The sequence below is a fragment of the Haemaphysalis longicornis genome, unplaced genomic scaffold (assembly GCF_048455015.1).
Source record: "Haemaphysalis longicornis isolate Haplotype H1 unplaced genomic scaffold, Haemaphysalis longicornis Haplotype H1 scaffold_4, whole genome shotgun sequence".
NCBI classification, from domain to species: Eukaryota; Metazoa; Arthropoda; class Arachnida; order Ixodida; family Ixodidae; genus Haemaphysalis; species Haemaphysalis longicornis.
In genome coordinates this window covers 213,961,348-213,982,115 of record NW_027526361.1, presented here as the reverse complement: position 1 = coordinate 213,982,115, position 20,768 = coordinate 213,961,348, and the positions used below count along the sequence as shown (strand labels likewise).

Genomic DNA, 20,768 nt, shown 5'->3' with positions numbered 1-20,768 from the left:
TAAGTGACCGTGGGAAAACATTTCTTTCAAGCGTCATTGCAGACCTGCTTCGGGCATCGAATACCATCCACAAAACGACGTCCTCATATCACCCCCAAACAAACGGCCTCACGGAACGCTTCCATCGTACACTTTCGGATATGATCACCATGTATATCGGACCAAGCCATACTAACTGGGACGCCATCCTTCCATTCGTAACGTTTGCGTATAATACGGCACGCCAACGAACAACTGGGTACGCTCCGTTTTTCCTTGTTTATGGCCGTGATCCCTCCTTCGTCATAGACACGTGTCTGTTCTCGGCACCTGCGACGGCATCTGTCCCCGGGTCTGACGAATTCATCTCTCGCCTTCACCACTGCCGCCGTATTTCCCGTGAAAACACGCAAGCCTGCCAGCAGGACCGCAAGCTCCAGTACGACGCCTCTCACCGGTGTATCCAGTACCGCCCAGGGGACCAGGTTCTACTCTGGACTCCCGTTCGTGTGCCTGGGCTATGCGAAAAGTTTCTTCGGCGATTCATCGGCCCTTATACCGTTCTGGAGCAGACGTCGCCAGTCAACTATCGGGTAAACCCTGTGTCTCCCAGCACGGACCGTCGCTGTCGGGGAACCGAAATTGTGCATGTCTCCCGTCTCAAAAAGTTCCAGTCTCGCACTTCCTAAATGCCAGTGGCCGGGCGACCGCCTTCTTCGAGGGGGGGGGCAATTAGTGTAAGCACTGTAGTTCTTCGCGGCACAATATTTCGCTGATTTCAATCTTCTGTGTAATCATCATCGCCTGTCACCCTTTTCAGTAATGCTTCGTCTTCGTCACCTCTACATGATCATCATCATCCCTGAGGCTAGTGCTGCTTGGCTGCGCGTTCGCCAAATAAATGGCGTCTGTCTCCTCCGCTCTATCAGTGAGCAACGTCTCCTTGAAGGCCTCTTACAATATATATATATATATATATATATATATACATATACAGAAAGATAGGGCAGCAGTCTACAACGCCAAAGGAGACATAGCGGTGGGGTTAGGCTCTTTTCTTTTTCACTACGTTTAATGAAGTAAACATTTTTTTTAATATACAGAAGAAAGAAAGAAAGAAAAACACGCGCCCAGAGTGGGGATCGAACCCACGCCTTTCGATTACATGTCGAATGCCTTACCAATTCGGCTATCTGGGCGACTGTGTTCTCCTTCACTTTCTGGGCTATTTATATTTACTAGAAGTGTATCTGACGCTTGAGGGTGGTAGCCAGCGCCACTCTGACTACAAGGGGAGAAGGGGACCCTCTTTTCAACCCCCGGGGCGTGACTCGAGCGTCTACAGCCTGTCATGAGCGGGTAACTGGCGGGAAGCCCTCTTATGCTACTTAGGCATCAAGGCTGCCAGAGCCGAGACCCTCGCTAGGGTTTCGCAGAATAATATAGTAAGGAAATGAGGGGCTCGTTGAGGAAATACAGAAAGATAGGGCAGCAGTCTATAACGCCAAAGGCGGCATAGGGGTGGGGTTAGGCTCTTTTCTTTTTCACTACGGTTAATGAAGTAAACATTTTTTTAATATATTATTCTAGCCTAGCGAGGGTCTCGGCTCTGGCAGCCTTGATGCCTAGGTAGCATAAGAGGGCATCCCGCCAGTTACCCGCTCATGACAGGCTGTAGACGCTCGAGTCACGCCCCGGGGGTTGAAAACAAGGTCCCCTTCTCCCCTTGTAGTCAGAGTGGCGCTGGCTACCACCCTCAAGCGTCAGATACACTTCTAGTAAATATAAATAGCCCAGAAAATGAAGGAGAACACAGTCGCCCAGATAGCCGAATTGGTAAGGCATTCGACATGTAATCAAAAGGCGTGGGTTCGGTCCCCACTCTTGGCACGTGTTTTTCTTTCTTTCTTTCTTCTGTATATTAAAAAAATGTTTAACATTAACCGTAGTGAAAAAGAAAAGAGCCTAACCCCACCCCTATGCCTCCTTTGGCGTTGTAGACTGCTGCCCTATCTTTCTGTATTTCCTCAACGAGCCCCTCATTTCCTTACTATATATATATATAGAGAGAGATTGCGAGAAGGGCTGTCTTTGGTTGCCGTAGCAAATAGTAAAAACTGTGTATAGCTTCTAACAAAACTGTTTATTGGTCGACGTTTCGATTGGATGCCGATCTTTCTCAAGACAACATTTCGTATTTCTGTGCACATATTTATAAGCTCGTCGTCCAACGACGCCGAAAAAAGAGAGAGGGGGGATTTGGGGAGAGAGGTAGCAACAAACACGCTCTCGGCGAGGTGAGGTGAGGGTTTGCAAAAAAGAGAGAAAAAAACGAAAGAAAAGGCAAAACAAAAACAAACCTAAACATGCAGAAAAGAGAGAGGAGTACACAACTATTTCAAAAACACTGTCCTCCATCGTTCGTCAGCTTGTAGAACGAGTGACAGGTAGCGCCCGCTTCAGAGGGGGGCCGCTCTGCTTAAGAAACGAAAGCGCAAAGCAGTAACAGGGACGCTCTCACACCATCACTGGGAGGCACAGAATTGTAATGGTCACTGACCTTACGGGGAGAGTTTACAGGAAGCGGTCGCAGCCGCACACATATCTCAGGGACGCCAACCCTACAAAACAAACAGGCAGGCTCGTTAAGAGTGCAGGTACGATCTCCGCACTGTGGCTCAAAGGCACGATTCTACCTACCGGCAGGACGATTCTGCCTACCTGCCGGTAGGCAGAATCGTGCATGCTTTGAGCCACAGTGCGGAGATCGTACCTACACTCTTAACGAGCCTGCCTGTTTGTTTTGTAGGTTTGGCGTCACTGAGATATGTGTGCGGCTGCGACCGCTTCCTGTAAACTCTTCCCGTAAGGTCAGCGACCATTAGAATTCTATGCCTCCCAGTGATGGTGTGAGAGGGTCCCTGTTACTGCTTTGCGCTTTTGTTTCTTAAGCAGAGCGGCCCCCTCTGAAGCGGGCGCTACCTGTCACTCGTTCTACAAGCTGACGAACGATGGAGGACAGTGTTTTTGAAAGAGTTGTGTACTCCTCTCTCTTTTCTGCATGTTTAGGTTTGTTTTTGTTTTGCCTTTTCTTTCTTTTTTTTCTCTCTTTTTTGCAAACCCTCACCTCACCTCGCCGAGAGCGTGTTTGTTGCTACCTCTCTCCCCAAATCCCCCCTCTCTCTTTTTTCGGCGTCGTTGGACGACGAGCTTATAAATACCTGCACAGAAATACGAAATGTTGTCTTGAGAAAGATCGGCATCCGATCGAAACGTCGACCAATAAACAGTTTTGTTAGAAGCTATACCCAGTTTTTACTATATATATATATATATATATATATATTTATAGAAAACTTTCAACAAGGTAAAAGCACGATTGTTGCCACCGTTTCAGCAAAGAGACTTGCTTTCGTCAGGCCCTGACGAAAGCAAGGCTCTTTGCTGAAACGTTGGCAACAATCGTGCTTTTACATTGTTGACATATTTCTTGTCTTATATATATATATATATATATATATATATATATATATATATATATATATATATATATATATATATATATATATATATATATATATATATATATATATATATATATATATATATGTATATATATACATATATATTCATATATATATATATATATACATGTACATATATAGACACACGAGAAAGACGTAGAAAATAGAAATAAGTTTACTGACGTTTCAGGAAGAGGACACCCTCTTCCTGAAACGTCAGTAAACTTATTTCTATTTTCTACGTCTTTATCGCGTGTCTCTGTCTCTACTAACCTTATTTTTTCGCGCTCTGTGTGGGTTTTTATCTTTGCAGACTATATATATTGTAAAATGTAAGATGGGTTTATTTGCGAAGGCAGGCAGCAGGACGCTCAGCGAAGGCAGTCCGAAGCAAGCGGGGCAGACGGCTAGTTCTCACGCGCTCTTCTCGCGGTCCAGGCTGATGATGATCCCTGTCCTGTTCACTGGTTCTTCATTTTCCTTGAAGCTATATTACCATGGCCAATCTCCTTGAAAGGGTAGGAGATACTTGTATCTCTTCCGCACTACAATCATCCCCCCGCGGCGAAGGGAGCCACCCTGGTGACTTAGGGGCACGCTACGACAACAGGATCGTATTAACGCTTGAGGCGTTGCACGTGGACTGTCTCGCGGCCTCGGCGACGAAGTTCTGAGGACGGCGTTAGGGGCTCCACGACGTAATTAACAGGTGACGCGCGTTCGACAACGCGGTATGGGCCGTGGTACTTGGATAGCAGCTTGCTGGAAAGACCGGGAGTAGTAGTCGGTATCCAAAGACATACCAGGGAGCCGGGAGAAAAAGTCGCTTCTGGGCGGTCACCATCACTACGATGTGTTTGGTGCGACTGGTCTTCAGAAGTTAAATCGCGGGCAATCTGGCGGCATTCTTCGGCGTGGCTGCAGAGTCGAGAAATGGTCGTGTGCTCAGAAACATCACGTCGATAGGGGAGAATTGTGTCGAGAGTGCAGGATGGTTCACGACCGTAAAGAAGGAAAAAAGGGGAGAATCCCGTGGTAGACTGCATCGTGGTGTTATAGGCATACCTGACAAAAGGAAGAATCGTGTCCCAGTTGGAGTGGTCGGAAGAGATGTACTTCGCGAGCATATCGCCAAGCGTGCGGTTAAACCTCCCCGTCATCCCATTCGTCTGCGGGTGGTAGGCAGTAGTGGTGCGGTTAGTCTAGTTGCATTTTTCCAGGAGAGCTGCTATCACTTCCGACAAGAAGACACGCCCTCTATCACTTAGAAGTTCACGTGGTGCTCCGTGACGGAGGATGAAACGCTGTAGAAGGAAAGAAGCAACTTCGCTCGCCGTGGCAGCCGGTAGCGCAGCGGTCTCAGCGTAGCGCGTAAGGTGGTCGATAGCAGCCACGGCCCAAGGGTTTCCGGCAGAAGTAGCTGGCAGCGGCCCCTATAAGTCAATACCGACCCGATCGAAAGGTCGCGCTGGGCAGGGTAAAGGCTGCAATGGACCGGTTTGTTGCTGAGGCGGAGACTTCCGACGCTGGCAGTCTTCGCATGCCCGAATAAACTTCATCACGAAGGTATATATGCCTCTCCTAAAATAGCGCTGTCACAGTCGTTCGTACGTCTTCAGCACGCCTGCATGGGCACAATGCACATCCGCATGGAAGCTTTCACAAATGGCAGTCCGCAAGTGACGAGGGATCACGAGCAACCATTTGCGTCCTTCTGGGCGATAATTGCGGCGATAGAGCAGTCCTTCACGGATGGCGAAGTGCGCAGCCTGACGTCGCAGCGCTCGGGGAGCGGTACACAGCGTAGGATTAGAAAGAAGGTCGCAGAGTGAGGATATCCAGGGATCCTTCCGCTGTTGCCCCGCCATGTCCTCAAATGGTTGGAATGTCGGGGTAGAGTCAATAGCCATAAGCTCTGCCGTATCCGTGCACAGAGGTGAACGAGAGAGTGCGTCCGCATCATTGTGTTTTCGACCAGACCGATATATCACGCGGATGTCATATTATTGGAGGCGGAGAGCCCAGGGGGCAAGGCGACCAGAGGGATCCTTTAGTGATGTCAGCCAGCAAAGGGCGTGATGGTCTGTCATGACATCGAAGGCACGGCCGTAAAGGTAGCGGCGGAATTTGGCAATAGCCCACACGATGGCCAAACACTCTTTCTCCGTGACGGAGTAATTGGATTCGGCTTTTGTAAGCGTACGGCTCGCATAGGCAACAACGTACTCGTCAAATCCTGGCTTCCTTTGGGCGAGTACAGCTCCCAAACCGACGCCACTGGCGTCAGTATGAATCTCGATGGGCGCACGAGGATCGAAGTGGCGCAGTATAGGGCGTGAGGTGAGCAACCGACGTAACGTCAAAAAGGCTGCCTCGCATGCAGGAGACCAGGTGGACAAGTCATGGCTTCCGCCGAGGAGCTTGGTCAGAGGTGCAATAACCGATGCAAAATTTGGAACGAGTCGCCGGAAATAACAACAAAGGGCAATGAAACTGCGCAGGGCTTTTAGAGTGGTCGGTTTCGGGAAGTCGGCCACAGCTTGTAGCGTAGCAGGGTCAGGGAGAACACCGTCCTTTGAAACCACGTGAATTAGAAATTTCAATTTTCGGGCCGCGAAATGGCACTTCTTTAAGTTTAGCTGTAGACCAGCATCCGTTAGGCAATGCAAAACTTGCTCTAGACGAGTAAGATTGGTGTCGAAATCGGGGGAAATATAACGATATCGTCTAAGTAACATAAACAAGTTTTCCTCTTGAGGCCACGTAAAATGTCATCCATCATGCACTCAAAAGTGGCGGGCGCATTACACAACCCGAACGGCATTATGTTAAATTCGTATAATCCGTCGGGGGTCACAAAGGCGGTTTTTTCACGGTCATCGTCTGCCATCGGCACCTGCCAATAACCGGAGCGTACGTCCAGCGATGAAAAGAACTCAGCGCCTTGCAGACAGTCTAAGGCATCGTCGATCCGGGGCAGAGGGTAAACGTCTTTCCGAGTGATCTTGTTAAGTCGGCGGTAATCCACACAAAATCGGATAGATCCATCCTTCTTCGTAACAGGCACGACTGGAGAAGCCCAAGGGTTATTAGATGGTCGAATGACGCCACGCTGGAGCATCTCATCAACCTGGCTTTCGATGACGGAATGTTCTTTGGCCGAAACGCGATACGGTCGCTGGCGCAAAGGAAGATGAGAGCCAGTGTCGATTGGATGAGAGACGGTTGATATGTGACCCAAAGAAGTCTTGTGACAGTCAAAGGTGGATTGAAAACGCTGAAGAAGTGTCAGAAGCTGGTCGCGCTCAACAGGATCGAGACTGTCGTCTACGGCGGTAACGAAGGCAGCAGTGTCAAAAGGTAGAGGTCGGCTCATTGAATTGATTGACAGAGGGGCTGACACATCCGGGAAGTCGACGAGGTGGCTATCACCAGCTTCCACACGCCCAAGGCACTCACCACGAAGCACAGTAATGGGGAAGGAGATGCATTGCAGACAGCCATAGTGCCTGCCCCATTCTCGATAGTAAGGACGGCATAGGGGAGAGAGGTGCCTTTGCGGTGGGAAAAAAGATTAGAGGGCGTGAACAGGACTGTTGCCTCGGAAATTGTGTCACAGGTCACTGGTATCAGAACAGCAGAAGCTGGCGGAATTGTGCAAGCGTCGGCGGTGCATAGCTTAGAAGAAAGTGGATTACTGTCCTTTTCGGCGTCAAACAGAGGAAGTAAAGCAAGCTCGGCACGGGCATATCAATAATGGCGCTATGAAGTGACAAGAAGTCCCACCCTAAGATGATGCAATGGGAACAAGAGGGCAGGACGAGGAACTCGATGATGTAGAGCTCATTTTGTACTAAAATCCGGGCGGTGCAAACTGCGAGGAGCTCGACGTGGTGTGCTGTGGCAGTACGGAGATGAAAACCGGAAATAGGCGTCCTCACTTTTCTTAATTGGCGGCAAATCTCTTCGTCCATAACTGATACAGCAGCTCTTGTGTCAACCAAGGCGCATGGAGGGATTCCTTCCAAGTCTACTTCAATCGTGTTCGCAGGGGACGGACAAGGACTTTGGTATTTCGACGGTGCCGCAGTTCTTGCCTCCGGAACTGCGGCGATTAGTTTTCTTCCTGGGCAGTCGGACGACGCCGCATCGGCGAGATGGAACGGCGTCGAGGAGAGACGGACCGACGGGCACCAGAAGAGAGTTCGTCACGAGAAGGCGGCGAATTGGGCGGCTCAGCATGGGCGTCGTTGTAAGGGCGGTAAGCAACATACGCGTTATCAGCGTAGGCTGGCCGTCGGTAAACGTCTCCTGGCGGCGGAATCCCACGGCGGTAATAACGTGCGACGTGGCCAGGAATTCGACAAGAGAAACATACTGGCCGGTTATCAGGCGTTCGCCAGGGGTTTGTGTTGAGCGGCGACGGGCGAACCTGAGTAAGATGTGGCGGCGGCTGTGGGCGGCGTCGAGGCACAAAAGCGTGAGCCGGGGTCCGTGCCGCAACTTCAGCGTAGCAGAGTGGCGCCGCAACAGGCAAGGGCTCGGGAGCAGGTGAAATGGCGTCAGCGACTTGCTCTTGAATTATTTGATGGAGTGGTGACGTCTGGGCTGGATCTTCTGTCGGCGACGACTGCTTCGGTAAGCAAGGCAAGAGAGAGATCTGCCGGGCGACCTCCTCACGAATCAGCTCTTTGATGCGCCGCAGCAGGGACGGGTTTCCGTCGACTTCCAGCGCACAGAGTGGCTCGTCACGCTGCGACAGTGGGCGACGAGTCAAGGTGCGCTGCCTGCGCAACTCGTCGTAACTTTGGCACAGGCTGACGACTTCGCTTATGTTTTGGGTATTTTTCGCAAGCAGCATCTGGAACGCGTCCTCGTCGATGCCTTTAACGAGGTGCTTGACGGTGTCTTGCTCAGGCATCGATGGATTCGCGCGTCGGCAGAGTTCTACCACATCCTCAATGTAACAGGTAAAGGTCTCACCGGCCTGTTGAGCCCGCTCTCTTAAGCGCTGCTCCGCGAGAAACTTGCGCACAGCAGGGCGGCCGAATACACGAGTAATGTTCGTCGTAAATGCGGTCCACGTTGACCTATCAGCTGGATGGTTCAGAAACCATTCTTCAGCCACGCCCCTCAAGGAGAAACCCGCGTTACTGAGCTTCGTGACCTCATCCCACCGATTGTAAGAGCTTACTCGCTCAAAAGAAGAAAGCCAGTCCTCGACGTCCTGGTCGTCTGCGGCACTGAACTGCGGCGGGTCACGCTGGCGGATCGCGCCGGAGCAGGTGACAGCCGACGGGGAAGGTGGCGCGGTGTGTTGGGCATCACCAGGCATGGTTGACTCAGTGGGAGATGGCAGGGTACAACTGCGGAGCTCCAGTCTCGAGGGTAGACGGGGTGAGCTGAGGCGGAGAACCCGCACACTCCACCAAACTGTAAGATGGGTTTATTTGCGAAGGCAAGGCAGCAGGACGCTCAGCGAAGGCAGTCCGAAGCAAGCGGGGCAGACGGTAGCTCTCACGCGCTCTTCTCGCGGTCCAGGCTGATGATGATCCCTGTCCGGTTCACTGGTTCTTCATCTTCCTTGAAGCTATATTACCATGGCCAATCTCCTTGAAAGGGTAGGAGATACTTGTATCTCTTCCGCACTACAATATAAAGTCGAACACGGATATATCGAACGCGGCTATATCGAATTATTGTCTATATCGAACTCATAAATTATCCCCTTGAAAATTCTGTGTAAAAGTATAGGAAGTCGTACGTTTATATCGAACCGTATTTTTCCCGACATTGCGTATATCGTACGCCACGCGAGCTGGAAGGTACTCTTCGGCGGTCGCTGCCCCCCCGATTGAGGTTGAGGAGAATGTGGTGGAATGCGCGGGCATGGACAAGACTGGCTCGCGGAACTAATTCCCTCTACCGGAAAGAATTTGCGCTTGCCCAGTCGGGCCCCGCTACCGGCCGCCGTAGCGTAAACGGATCTGAATCTCTCTGGCACACAAGCCCGAACGCTAGGAAAATGTGACAATGCGAGGTAGGGATGCCCCGACTGCGCACGTCCTTTTTTTGTTTTGAGGCTGCGTACGTTCCCCGGCTTGCCGAAAAAGGGTTTTTTTCTTTCTATCTGGGTCTGTCTTCCCCCGATGTCGTCTCGGGAAAGGGAAGAGGGAACGAAGGCGCTGGCGGCCACCTCCTTTTGCATTTTGCTGCTGTTGCTGCTGTTTGGCGAGTTGTCCCGCACCTTTCGGAGATCACTGTTTCTCTCCAAGATGACCATCGCGAGCGCTTTGTTGGAGTCCGTTCAGAGAGCCTAGGAATTGTTACCTTCAAAGTTCTTGTGCAGCGTGCACGCTGTTCTTCTTTTGCGTGCGTGTTGTGTATGGTGTGCGAAAGCGCAGCGTACTGCTGGAATTTTGTAGTTGTGCAGCCTCGAGAAGATCGAGACCAGCTTCTTTCATTTAATTTCCAGTACGAAGAAGCAGGCCAAGGTAAGCGAATTTTTTTTTCACGGAAATAAAGCGTCCTGTTGCGTCGTGAGTGCGGAATTAGTTGTCATTCTTGAATGCGACGATCGGTAAGTACTCGTCCGCCATAGGTGAGGTCTCAGAGCCCATATTTTTTATATCGAATTTTTTTATATATCGAACTATTTCGCGACCCCCTTGGAGTTGGGTATATCCGTGTTCGACTGTATATATATATATATATATATATATATATATATATATATATCGGTGATAGCCACTTTAAGTAAATTCACGACCACTTCCCTTTCGGACAACATTCACCATACATAAGCTTTCAAAGCGGCGCCACAACCCATGACATCAGAAAACTCATTGACGCCACCCCACGCAACATCACTCACTTTATTCTACACTTTGGCACTAACGACCTCAAGAACAATACCGCTGAAAGCACCATCGACGGCATGAAAACCCTTGTTGACGACGTTCAGACCAACAGGCCCAAAGCACAGATAACCCTCACTATGTACAGTACTTCCCAGGATCGAACACAAACACAAGCCAGACATACCACAGGCACACAGACTTCTAGCTCACTCACAAAGGTCAGCTAAGCTTAACGACTTCCTCATGTACCTTGGACACAACAAAAGAAACGCTGACATCATCGACCACGCAAAAATTTACCACGACACCCTAGGACACCTGGCCAAGGATGGACTGCACCCTAACATTCGAGGCGTCCGACTGATTTCAGAAAACATCAAGCGCAAGCTGAGGAACTCATGTAAGGTGACGCTCCCAACTTCACGCATCAGCCTCCCATCTCCGGCGAGCACAGAACAGAACCAACCCAACACCCCCAACAGTAGCGAAATGTCATGTCCACCTAAGAACAGCACATGTGACGCCAGCACCCAAACCATGGACGTTGCCGCAACACCAGCTGTACAGCACGCAGGCGAACAACAACCCGACCCACCAAAGACATCACGCTCATGGTTCACGCAGACCCCAACACGCAGTATAACGCAAACAGGCACCCAAACAGGCATCCATGTGGACCTCACCCAAAGCAGCCCCCTTAAACAACTGACTCCAAGCAAAACAGTGTCACTCCGGAGGTCTGCACATACGAAATGACTACCACCGAGTAGACCGGATGCTCCAACCCCTACATCCCGCTCTTTCCTCAAAGCTCGAAAACTATCCGGCAAACAAACCAACTACAGATTTCATCTGAAAACGTACTCCTCGATTCTCCAAAGCAAAAAGATCCCAAAAAGCATCCACATAAAAGTTAGTTGTGCCCTTGGTGAGCTCCCTCCTGAACTAGCTGCCACGTGGCAAGGTATTCTCAATAATGCTTCGCTTTCCCTCCTAGAAATTCTTAGAGACCACTGTACTAGCCAACTCAGCCTCGTCAATGAGCAGATTGAAGCTCTTTCGCTAACTGAGCAGGAGAAAACAGATCTGAATATTTTTATAAATCATAAGGAAAATGATCTTAGTAATAGGGAAGCGGTTAAGTTTCAACGTGACCAGCTTCCTCGCGAATTACAGCTTGCACTGTAGAAAATCAGCCTCTCAATAGCCCGGACAATAGAGTATTAGGTCATGCAATCTTGCCCCTCGATACAGAGATTGCTTTAGTAGAACCTCATTCCCCAGCCAATAATCCTATAGAAAAGACTAGCTCCCTCACTACCGGCCCCAGCAACGTCATTGACATTTCCAAAACACTAACGGCTGACGAAAAAGGTATCCTAGAAAGAGGTTTAACTTTCTGTCCCACAAATAACCGTGTGAACGAATACGAGTTACATAAAGATCTCACTGAATGTTCTCGGAGAATGAGAATAAGCGAGTTTTTTTCGGAAAAGCAGGACCAATCTGACATTAACGAATGCACCCTCCACCCTCCTAGCACTTCGACTCCAGATGTAGATCAATCTCCAGAATTAGATCTGTACTTAAAATCAGTATCAAGAGAAATATTGGCAACAACCAAGCGATCAAACAAGCGCAAGAACCTAACTCCGTCGGAAAAAGTTACCCTGAATAGCCTATCAGCCAGAACCGACATAGACATAAAGCCAGCCGACAAAGGTGGTAGCGTAGTTGTTTTACCTATGGGAAAATACAAAGATGAAGCTGATAGGCAGCTCAATAACCATTTCCACCACAAGCCCTTAGATAACGATCCGAGCCAGGAATACAGCCTAAAAATCCTTCAGAGCCTCACAGATCTGCGATCTAGAGTATTAATAACAACCACTGACTTAAATTTCATGAAACCGAATAATAAGCATGCAGGCCGTTTTAACCTCCTCCCAAAAATCCACAAAGTCCCTGTAGAATTATTGTTCACTGCAGACATTCCTGGCAGACACATAGTTTCGAATAACAATACCGAAACAGAAGCATTATCTCAGTTTCTGAATCATTACCTATCTGACATTCCGAGTCTTCTTCCTTCATTCGTTCAGGACACCCCCCACTTCCTCCGCATAATAGAAGAGATAAATAAGGGTTGGCGCCTACCCAGTAGAACCCTCCTTGTTACTTTTGACGTTGCTGCAGTGTATGCAAACATCCCTTTCGTCGAAGGAATTGAAGCTGTATCAAAAGCTCTATCAGAGAACCCGCACCAACATGCGCCAGAAGTGTACATAACTTTGTTAAAACTAGTTTTAACTCTCAACTATTTTGAATTTGACTCTTCTTACTTTTTGCAAGTTTTTGGAACCAGCATGGGTACTCCATTTGCGCCGACCTATGCCAACATTTTCATGGGGAAACTTGAAGCCACTCTATTAAGCTCTTTTCCGCATAAACCTCAGGTTTACCTTCGCTACATATCCGACATCTTCATGATTTGGGAACACGGTCGCGCGGCTCTAGAAACGTTTTTATCTGATCTCAATTCTTCGCATCCGACTAATAAATTCTCCTGCCAGTATTCTGAAAAAGAAGTGAACTTCCTGGATACTACCGTCATTTTAGACAACGGTAAACTTAAAACCACGCTTTTCAGAAAACCAACTGACAGGCAGCAGTACCTAGACTATAAAAGCTATCACCCGAGACACTGCAAGCAAGGGATCGTTGTAGGAGAAGCCACCAGGCTTAGAAGAGTATGCAGGGATGACAGTGACTACGTAGAGCACCTAGATGAACTCAAGTCCACCCTTATTAACATGAACCACCCCAAAAGCTCGCTCGATCAGGCGTACCAACCTGCATCTAATCTCAAAAGGGATGACGTGCTCAACAAACAGCGACAAAACAAAAGCGCCAGGCCGCCTGCCCTAATAACTAAATTTTCAAACGCCCTCCCAAACGTAAACAATATACTGCACAAGTACTACCCCATTTTAGCCAGTAACGACCGACTTAGAAAGACTTTCCCGGAAGCCCCAAGGGTAACCTACCGGAGAAACAGGAATCTAAAAAATATTTGAGTGCATGGTAAAACAGGGCCTTCAAAGCAACTAGTCATAGCCAGCTGCTCCCGCCCCAGATGCAAGACTTGCAGGCACCTGCAGACCGACTGCATTGTAAAAAGCACAGCCAGTAATTATGTCCACAAAATTATTTCAAGTTTTACGCGCACTTCATCCAACATTGTGTATATGTTGGAATGCTCAATGTGCCACAAACAGTATATAGGCGAAACGAGTCAATCTATGAGCCTACGTCTTAGTGGTCACCGGGCAGATACTCTTAGCAAATCCTCCATAGCTGCAGCGCAGCGTTTCAACCAACCAGGCCACAATTTTGATGACCTTAAGTTGTATATACTTCAGTCAAACTGCAGCTATCTTAGGGACAGAAAATACCGAGAATCCTATTTAATTCACAAATTCAACTCCATAGAACCTACTGGAATTAATGCATCTAGGGGCAACTTGGAATCCTTGCGATATTCACCGGCAATACAGAAATAGGTAATGTCTTGCATATACCTTATCCAAAGACTATTGCCGCTCCCTCTGGTCCTTACCTGGTCACCTAATTCCTTTTTTTATTCCTTAGCGTCTAGCTTAATACTCGCCCGCATCCCTCGAAGTTTTGCTTTTGGAATTCCATTTTATTTTTTTTCTTGCTTTTTTTTACTCCGCGTGGTCTTGTGCACCGTGTCACTCTATTCTTATCTTTTCATTTTTGAGTTCAAGGACAGGCGTGTTCCAGGAATGTTGCCGTGGGTGACATGTGCCATTTCAGTTGCTGGGTCATTGCTTTTTCTTTTGTGTGTGGGTTTGTGTAGTTTCCCTCCGGGAGGTTCCGGTTTGAACCCAGTCCCATTTCACCCTTCCCGCTTGTTCCCTCCCGTTTCCACCCGGCGCAAAATGACCTTCCCGTTTCGCCCTTTCCCACTTGGCCCGTTCCCGTTTGAACCTGTTCCCATTTCAACCTTCCCGTTTGTTCCCATTTCAACCCGGGGCGAAAGAACCTTCCCGTTTCGCATTTTTCCGTTTAGCCCCTTCCCGGAATAACATACCCAGTTTATGAAACGTTATAAAAAACATTTTCATATTGTTTTTTCTTTATTTCCGTTTGTTCACAGCCGCTGTGATAGCATGCTCAGTACATCCACAGTACTTAACTGCTTTTCAAACCTGGGCTTCACTTTTTGAATCTACAGACGACGACATTTGGTTACAATTAAAGTCATACCAATTAAGAAATATTTTAATCTTTTAAATTAACAAACCCTAACAAAAAAATTACCAATTAACAAAAAAATTTAAATTAACAAACCAATTAAAAAATTACAAACACATCGTTTATGAAAACAAAACAGCGAAATACCTAAATGCACTTAACTAAATGTATTTAGGTCGCGAGGGTCGCCCTGCGTCTGCCCTCGTTTGCTCTTGTTCGGTCGACTGACTCTCGTCTCTAGATTCTTTAGATCCACCCCCAAAACACCAGGCAATAGGTTTTATTACATTAAAACGACGCCATCAAGGCCGTGTTCCGAAAGAGTGTGAGGAGGAACTACTAACACACACGATCAACCAAAGGTTTATACGCAAACATATATTTTATCCACACTCAAGAGCTAACTTTAACTCAAGCTTCAAGATATTTATCAAAGGACGAGTAAATAACTAATAAAAACTAACCGACCCATAGCAACTCCGAGCGCTGGCCATTGACCCTCGGGCGGCCTCTGTAAGTATTGTTCCTACGACGCGCGCCGAAAATATGCTCAGCGCCGAAGGAATTTCGGCCTTTGTCAACCAGGCGTGTCCATTACAAAAGGAGGTGTCAGACCCTCGTCACATATGCCACACCTGGCTATAAAAAATCGCAGTCATGAGAAGCGGCAAAAATTATAAACTTAGCTTTGCGTTTTATTGATTCTGTTGATTCCAGTCACTCTATTGTACATGTAAAGACAACGTTGTGTCTGCTCTGGGCGTCTGCCGTGCAGAAGGTGGTTGCATGCTTTCGAGCACACTTGCCGCACCGTAGTCGACCTCGGCAGTCCTTGGACACGTGGCCTTTCTTCAGACATCGGAAGCATCGGCCTTCCTTTGTGAGCAGCTGTTTTTTTCGCGTGAGGTCCCATTCATCGAAGTCGCAGACCTCTGAACGATGTTTTCTGGACTGGCAGAACAGGCAGCGCTGAGTTGTTTGCTGAAAGGTGTAGAGCCGACATGGTATGTACGTCACAGCGTTGCTTTCTAGCCCTTTAGCCGCCAACCCCGAGCTGTACTCGTCACCGAAGTTTGTACCAATATCGCCAACGACGAGTCACGCTCGTCCAGCCCGATTTTCCGCTCCTTCTGCCACCAAAGACGTATCACGCTCGTCAATTGCTTTGCTTGCCATTTTCAACCCCAGATGGCGGTAGTTGTCTATGAAAAATTGAATTTCGTGCCTTTCGCGCGCAAAAGGCGCGAAATAGTCATTTCACAAGGGCGCTTCGCAAAAGGAATGCCGGTGGCGGCGACGCGTCAAGAAAAGGAAGTGCTTCTTGGAGCAGTGAAGAAAGCAGCGTTGGTGAAGAAATAGATTTTGTGTCCGACAGTGACACGGATGACTTTATCCTGGATATTGCTTCAGATGACGACGAGAGCGACGGCGATGATGACGACAACGAGAGTGACGCACTGACCAGTGCACGTGTGTGGCAGCGCGTGGACACCGATAACCTGCCACCTGCACCTCCACGGTTTCCCTTCTCTTCAGTGGCCGCAATCTTGCGGAAGCCCACTGACGAAAATGACATTCTCGGCTGGTTTCATGCATTTTTTGACTGGAACATCATTGACCTAACCGTCACGGAAACAAACCAATTTGCGGTAGCGTACTTTGCTGCCCGGGGTTCTACATAGAAACCGGTAGACCACGATGAGATTATGGTCTTCCTTGCACTGATAATATGGCAGAGTATTGCCAGCAAACCTCAAGCTGAGATGTACTGGTCAACAAAGCAAGTTTTCGAGACACCAGTGCTCAGCAAAGCCATGAGCAGGAACCGCTTCAACGCGATGATGCGCTGCCTTCATTTCACCAACTTCAAAACCATGGATGAAGCTACTCATCCACACCCCCGGCTGTAGAAGCTGTGGCCCGTTATCACAAGGCTGAACGAGGCATTTCTTGATGCCTATGTGCCAGAACAGGATGTGTCTGTTGATGAGAGCCTCCTGCTTTTCAAGGCAAGATTAGCACGCAAAGAAACGCGATTCTGGTGTGAGGACCGCCAAGTCGGGCTTTGTGTGACACCATGCTTCGAAATCTACCACGCAAAGAGCGACTATTAGTCATGAAAGCTTTTGTTACGACGAAGGAACATCTGTGCAATTTTCTGTGTGTTACCGTGGTTGTACCGAATAAATACTTTGAGTTTCAGTACGTCTTTTACTCATTACCACGGCATGCATTGAGGCAAAGCCGCCCCAGCAGCAGGTTTTTTGTTTTGTAATTTCTGTGCTAATTCTAAACAGAAATTATTCATACAATATATTTTCAGAATCAGAATTGCATGGGGAAACATATGACTCCTTAAAAAAATTGGCGATTTTGGTACATTTTTTGGAAGTTGAATTGGTGGTTAAAGGGCTAGGTGGCTCTTCTGGGGTCACAGCGACGTCTGAGGTCCTTACTCCTGTATGGTGCTCCATGGCTTCTCGACACTGAACTTGATGGTTGAGGAACTGGAGAAGCTGCTGAAGCTCTTGTTCGGGCTGGGCTGTCTGGTTTTGATGGTCCCTATTACTTCATGAGGTGGATGCCGTTGTTGAAGGTGTCGGTGGGCTGAAGCGCTCGTGAAACGCCAGAACCATGTCGCATGCAGTACTCTGAGGAGGATCTCCCGTAGCATTAGGCAGTAATTACCAGTACTAATGCCAAGTGCCTTCAAACCTCTTATGTGTACTTGTACTTCGTCGTATAGCCGTCGAAGTTGACGCACGTTCGAAGACGACGAAACTGATTTCAAGACCAGAAGGCCTCTGAGGTGGTCTTGAACGATGAGCCTTTCGTCACCGAAGCGCTTCTTTAGGATGTCGATGGCGTCTTTCTAACACTCCTCGCTTGCCTGGAGTCCAGAGATGGCCGATGCGGCAGCTCCGGTCAGGAGGGTGTTCAAATAGTTAAATTTGTCTGCAGTGCTCAGGTCGTCGTTATTATGCACGGCCGACGAGAACTGCATCCAAAGGCGCTGCCAGTTGTTCAGGTTCCCGTCGAGCTTTAAAAGGTCAAGCTGAGGCAAATTAGCCTTGCTGGTGGTGGGAGTCTGGAAACACGGCGGTCGTATAGGTCTGGATGCGAGAGCGTCTTGAAACCTGAAGCGCACGGCCGTTGCCGTGCTCACGATCCTGTCCCCATATTTGCCCGCGCCCGACGTCTCGTTATCCAGCAGGTCGTCTGGCGTCTCGTCAAAAAGTCCCCCGCATTTCCCCGAGGGGGAGAATGTGAAAGTGCGAATGCACGGTTGTCGGCCCGCTTGCGGCGCTTGCGCTCGGCACCCGCAGCCCACCACCTCGCCGCCTTCTCTTCCATCTCTTCCATCGGGTTTGTAGTATCACGTGTACACCACGCAGTTATCAAGCCGCTATAACGCCACTGAGTCGCCAACGCAACGCCGTTGCCGACGTAGTTTGAATGCGTTAGATATAAGGAGCGTTCCTAACTCTGAAATCAGCGTGGCTTCCGTGGCTTAGTCGGTAGAGCGTCGCGCTGCGGCTGCAACGTCCTCGGATCGAAACCGGGCGCCGGATGCTGTTATTTTTTTATATAGTGTAGTGGCCTGGCTGGCGAGCCGAGAGAGGGTGTTGCGAGCTGGAGAGTAGGCGAGGGGGGAGAAGAGGCGCTACGCGAGCGCCCTCACGCGTCGGAAATCCGGCGCCGTTGCTAGGCAAGCTAGCTAGCTCCGTTGCTAGGCTCCGGACGGACGGACGGCGGTGGACGCGTGATTCAGGGTCGCCTAAGAAGTGCATTCGCACTGAAAATCCGGTCGTCGAGCTTCCTTATCTGCTGGTGGAGCGCTTCGATTCGTTCAAGAAGAACGCTCACCTCGGACGTCGAAAGTCCAGCTTGCCCTCGCAATGCTGCTTCCGCCTCGATAATTACGCCGTCCAGCTGATAGCGGAGGCTCTGGCGACGTCGGAGTAGCCGTTCCATGGCGGTCAGCTGGCGGCCGGGAATTCTGGGGCCAAGGTCGCCGGTGCGGCGTCGGTTCAAAGGGCTTGCGCGGCTCCGGCCGTCGATGAGGTAGGCCTTGTCGCGAGATCCCGGGTTTCTAGCACCATGTAATGGACGTAGAGGTCCTCCGGCTGCCAAGCCGCCGAGAGAGAGCGGAGAGCGCACGTCTGGTATTATTCTAAGGGCTTTAATCTGATGCCTGAAGAAAGGCCACTAGTCCAAGGCCTGCCGAGGTCGAGTACGGTGCGGCAAGTGTGCTCGAGAGCATGCAACCACCATGTGGACGCAGACACCCAGAGCAGCCGAAACGTTGCCTTTACACCGGTAAGCCTGGTTTCTCGGCAAACTGGCCCCACGGTCCTCCTGCAAACATTCCCCGGGCTCCGCATCCTCGGGGCGCCACCGAATTCTTTTCGATGGCGGAAGCCAACGCAGTTTCATCACTGCAGAAGCGTCCAAGAAACTAGGATGCGAGTTTTTAGGAGAGGAAACTGACTGTGGAGGCCTTCGGAGGGCAGAAAACGAAAAGAACCATAAGAAAAGTGCGTGCCTTCATCGTTGCCGCAATGACAGAAAAACCTGTGCCGATTGAAGCGCATGAAATAGACGAAATATGCAACGACCATATTTTGACACCAGACAACCAAGTCATCAAGACAATGAAAGAAATGCACTTGGACGCCTGGGCAATCTGCACCCAACAATACTGCGAAACCAAAATATCGATAATGATTGGATCCGATCACTACTGGGATCTTGTGACAGGCAACGTAAAGGCAGTGAACACTACTCTCAAAGCTGTCGAAACCTTGCTAGGCTGGACTGTTCAGGGACCTTTGCCATTAGGAGAAAGCGTTACGCACTGTGCCAATGCTATCATGCTCCGAGCGGGCGTAGAAGACAACAAGGAGTCGAAGTCTCTAAACCGTTACTAGGCCTTTGAAAACATCGGCGTAAAAGGCAAGGACGCACAAAACTCAGACACTGAACTGGTGAGGACAAAGTTTGAAAAAGCATTCGAACAGACGAACGAGCGAGAAGGGGTTTTCCCGTGGAAACCAAGCATTGAGCTAGGGTATAACCTTGATGGTGCGAAGGTGCGGCTCCACAGCTCAACGAAAAAACTACGTTCTTTCTCCCGCAGAAAATAAAATTGCTCATTTACCATTCTCTTTTTTTCTCTCACCTTAACTACTGCCTCTTAGTCTGGGGACGTACGACCGCTACTAATACTACTAAACTACATCTACTACAAAAGAAAGCCGTGCGAGCCGTCTCTAATTCTGCCTATGATGCTCAGACACAACCAATTTTCGTAAGCCTCGGGGTTCGCCCCGTTCAAGGTCTGCATGATGAAAAACTTTTTAAGAGCTACAATAGTGAAACAAGAACAAATTGTAATTTTATTAGAAAACTGTCGAACCTGACTCCACATCATAGCATTTATAACACACGTCATCCAGAAGCATGGTTTGTGCCACGCCCACGTACCAATTACGGAAAACAATTATTGTGCTACACGTTATAATGTCTGTTGAATTCCCGTAATCAATAATCAATGAACGATGTTGTGTTTGTATTTTCGGTTTTCGTAGTTCGTAATTAGCTTTTCTGATTCTGTGAAAGCATCTTGTGTCAGTGTGTGTTAAGTTTGGATTTATTATATTGCTGCCAAGGAAAGTGAATTATGTTTTTACTACATTGAGTTATGTATATTTGTGTTTGCATAAGTATACACAATTGTTTTTAAATACATTAGCGTGCACGGACCCCGTCAAGCCGCTTCTGATGGCTTTTTGTCCGCGCTCCTGACATCTGAATTGATTTTCCGTAGTAATATCTGTATTTCGATGTCGAATAAACTTGACTTGACTTGACTTGACTTGACTTGACGAAAAGGTGTCGATCTCGGGAGGAGGTATGACGCAACGACTGGTTCCCCCCTGAAAGAAGGAACAAAGGAAGAACTTAACATTGCCCGTGATCCAGCACGCTCCCGCACAGGTCCACCTTGGGGGAGTACGAGACATCCTGACCCAAGTTCGCAAGAGGTTCCGGATACTGCTCCTCGACTGGTAACAGGGACATTCGACGACGCTTTGTCGGCCGAAGTATATAGTCAATAGCT

General features: G+C 48.9%; 1 non-coding gene across 1 annotated transcript; it reads right to left on the bottom strand.

The window, feature by feature from the left end:
• Nucleotides 1-1,106: 1,106 nt before the first annotated feature.
• On the bottom strand, nucleotides 1,107-1,178 carry Trnat-ugu (transfer RNA threonine (anticodon UGU)). The gene has a single exon. It is a non-coding gene; the product is annotated as a tRNA-Thr (tRNA).
• Nucleotides 1,179-20,768: the final 19,590 nt, after the last annotated feature.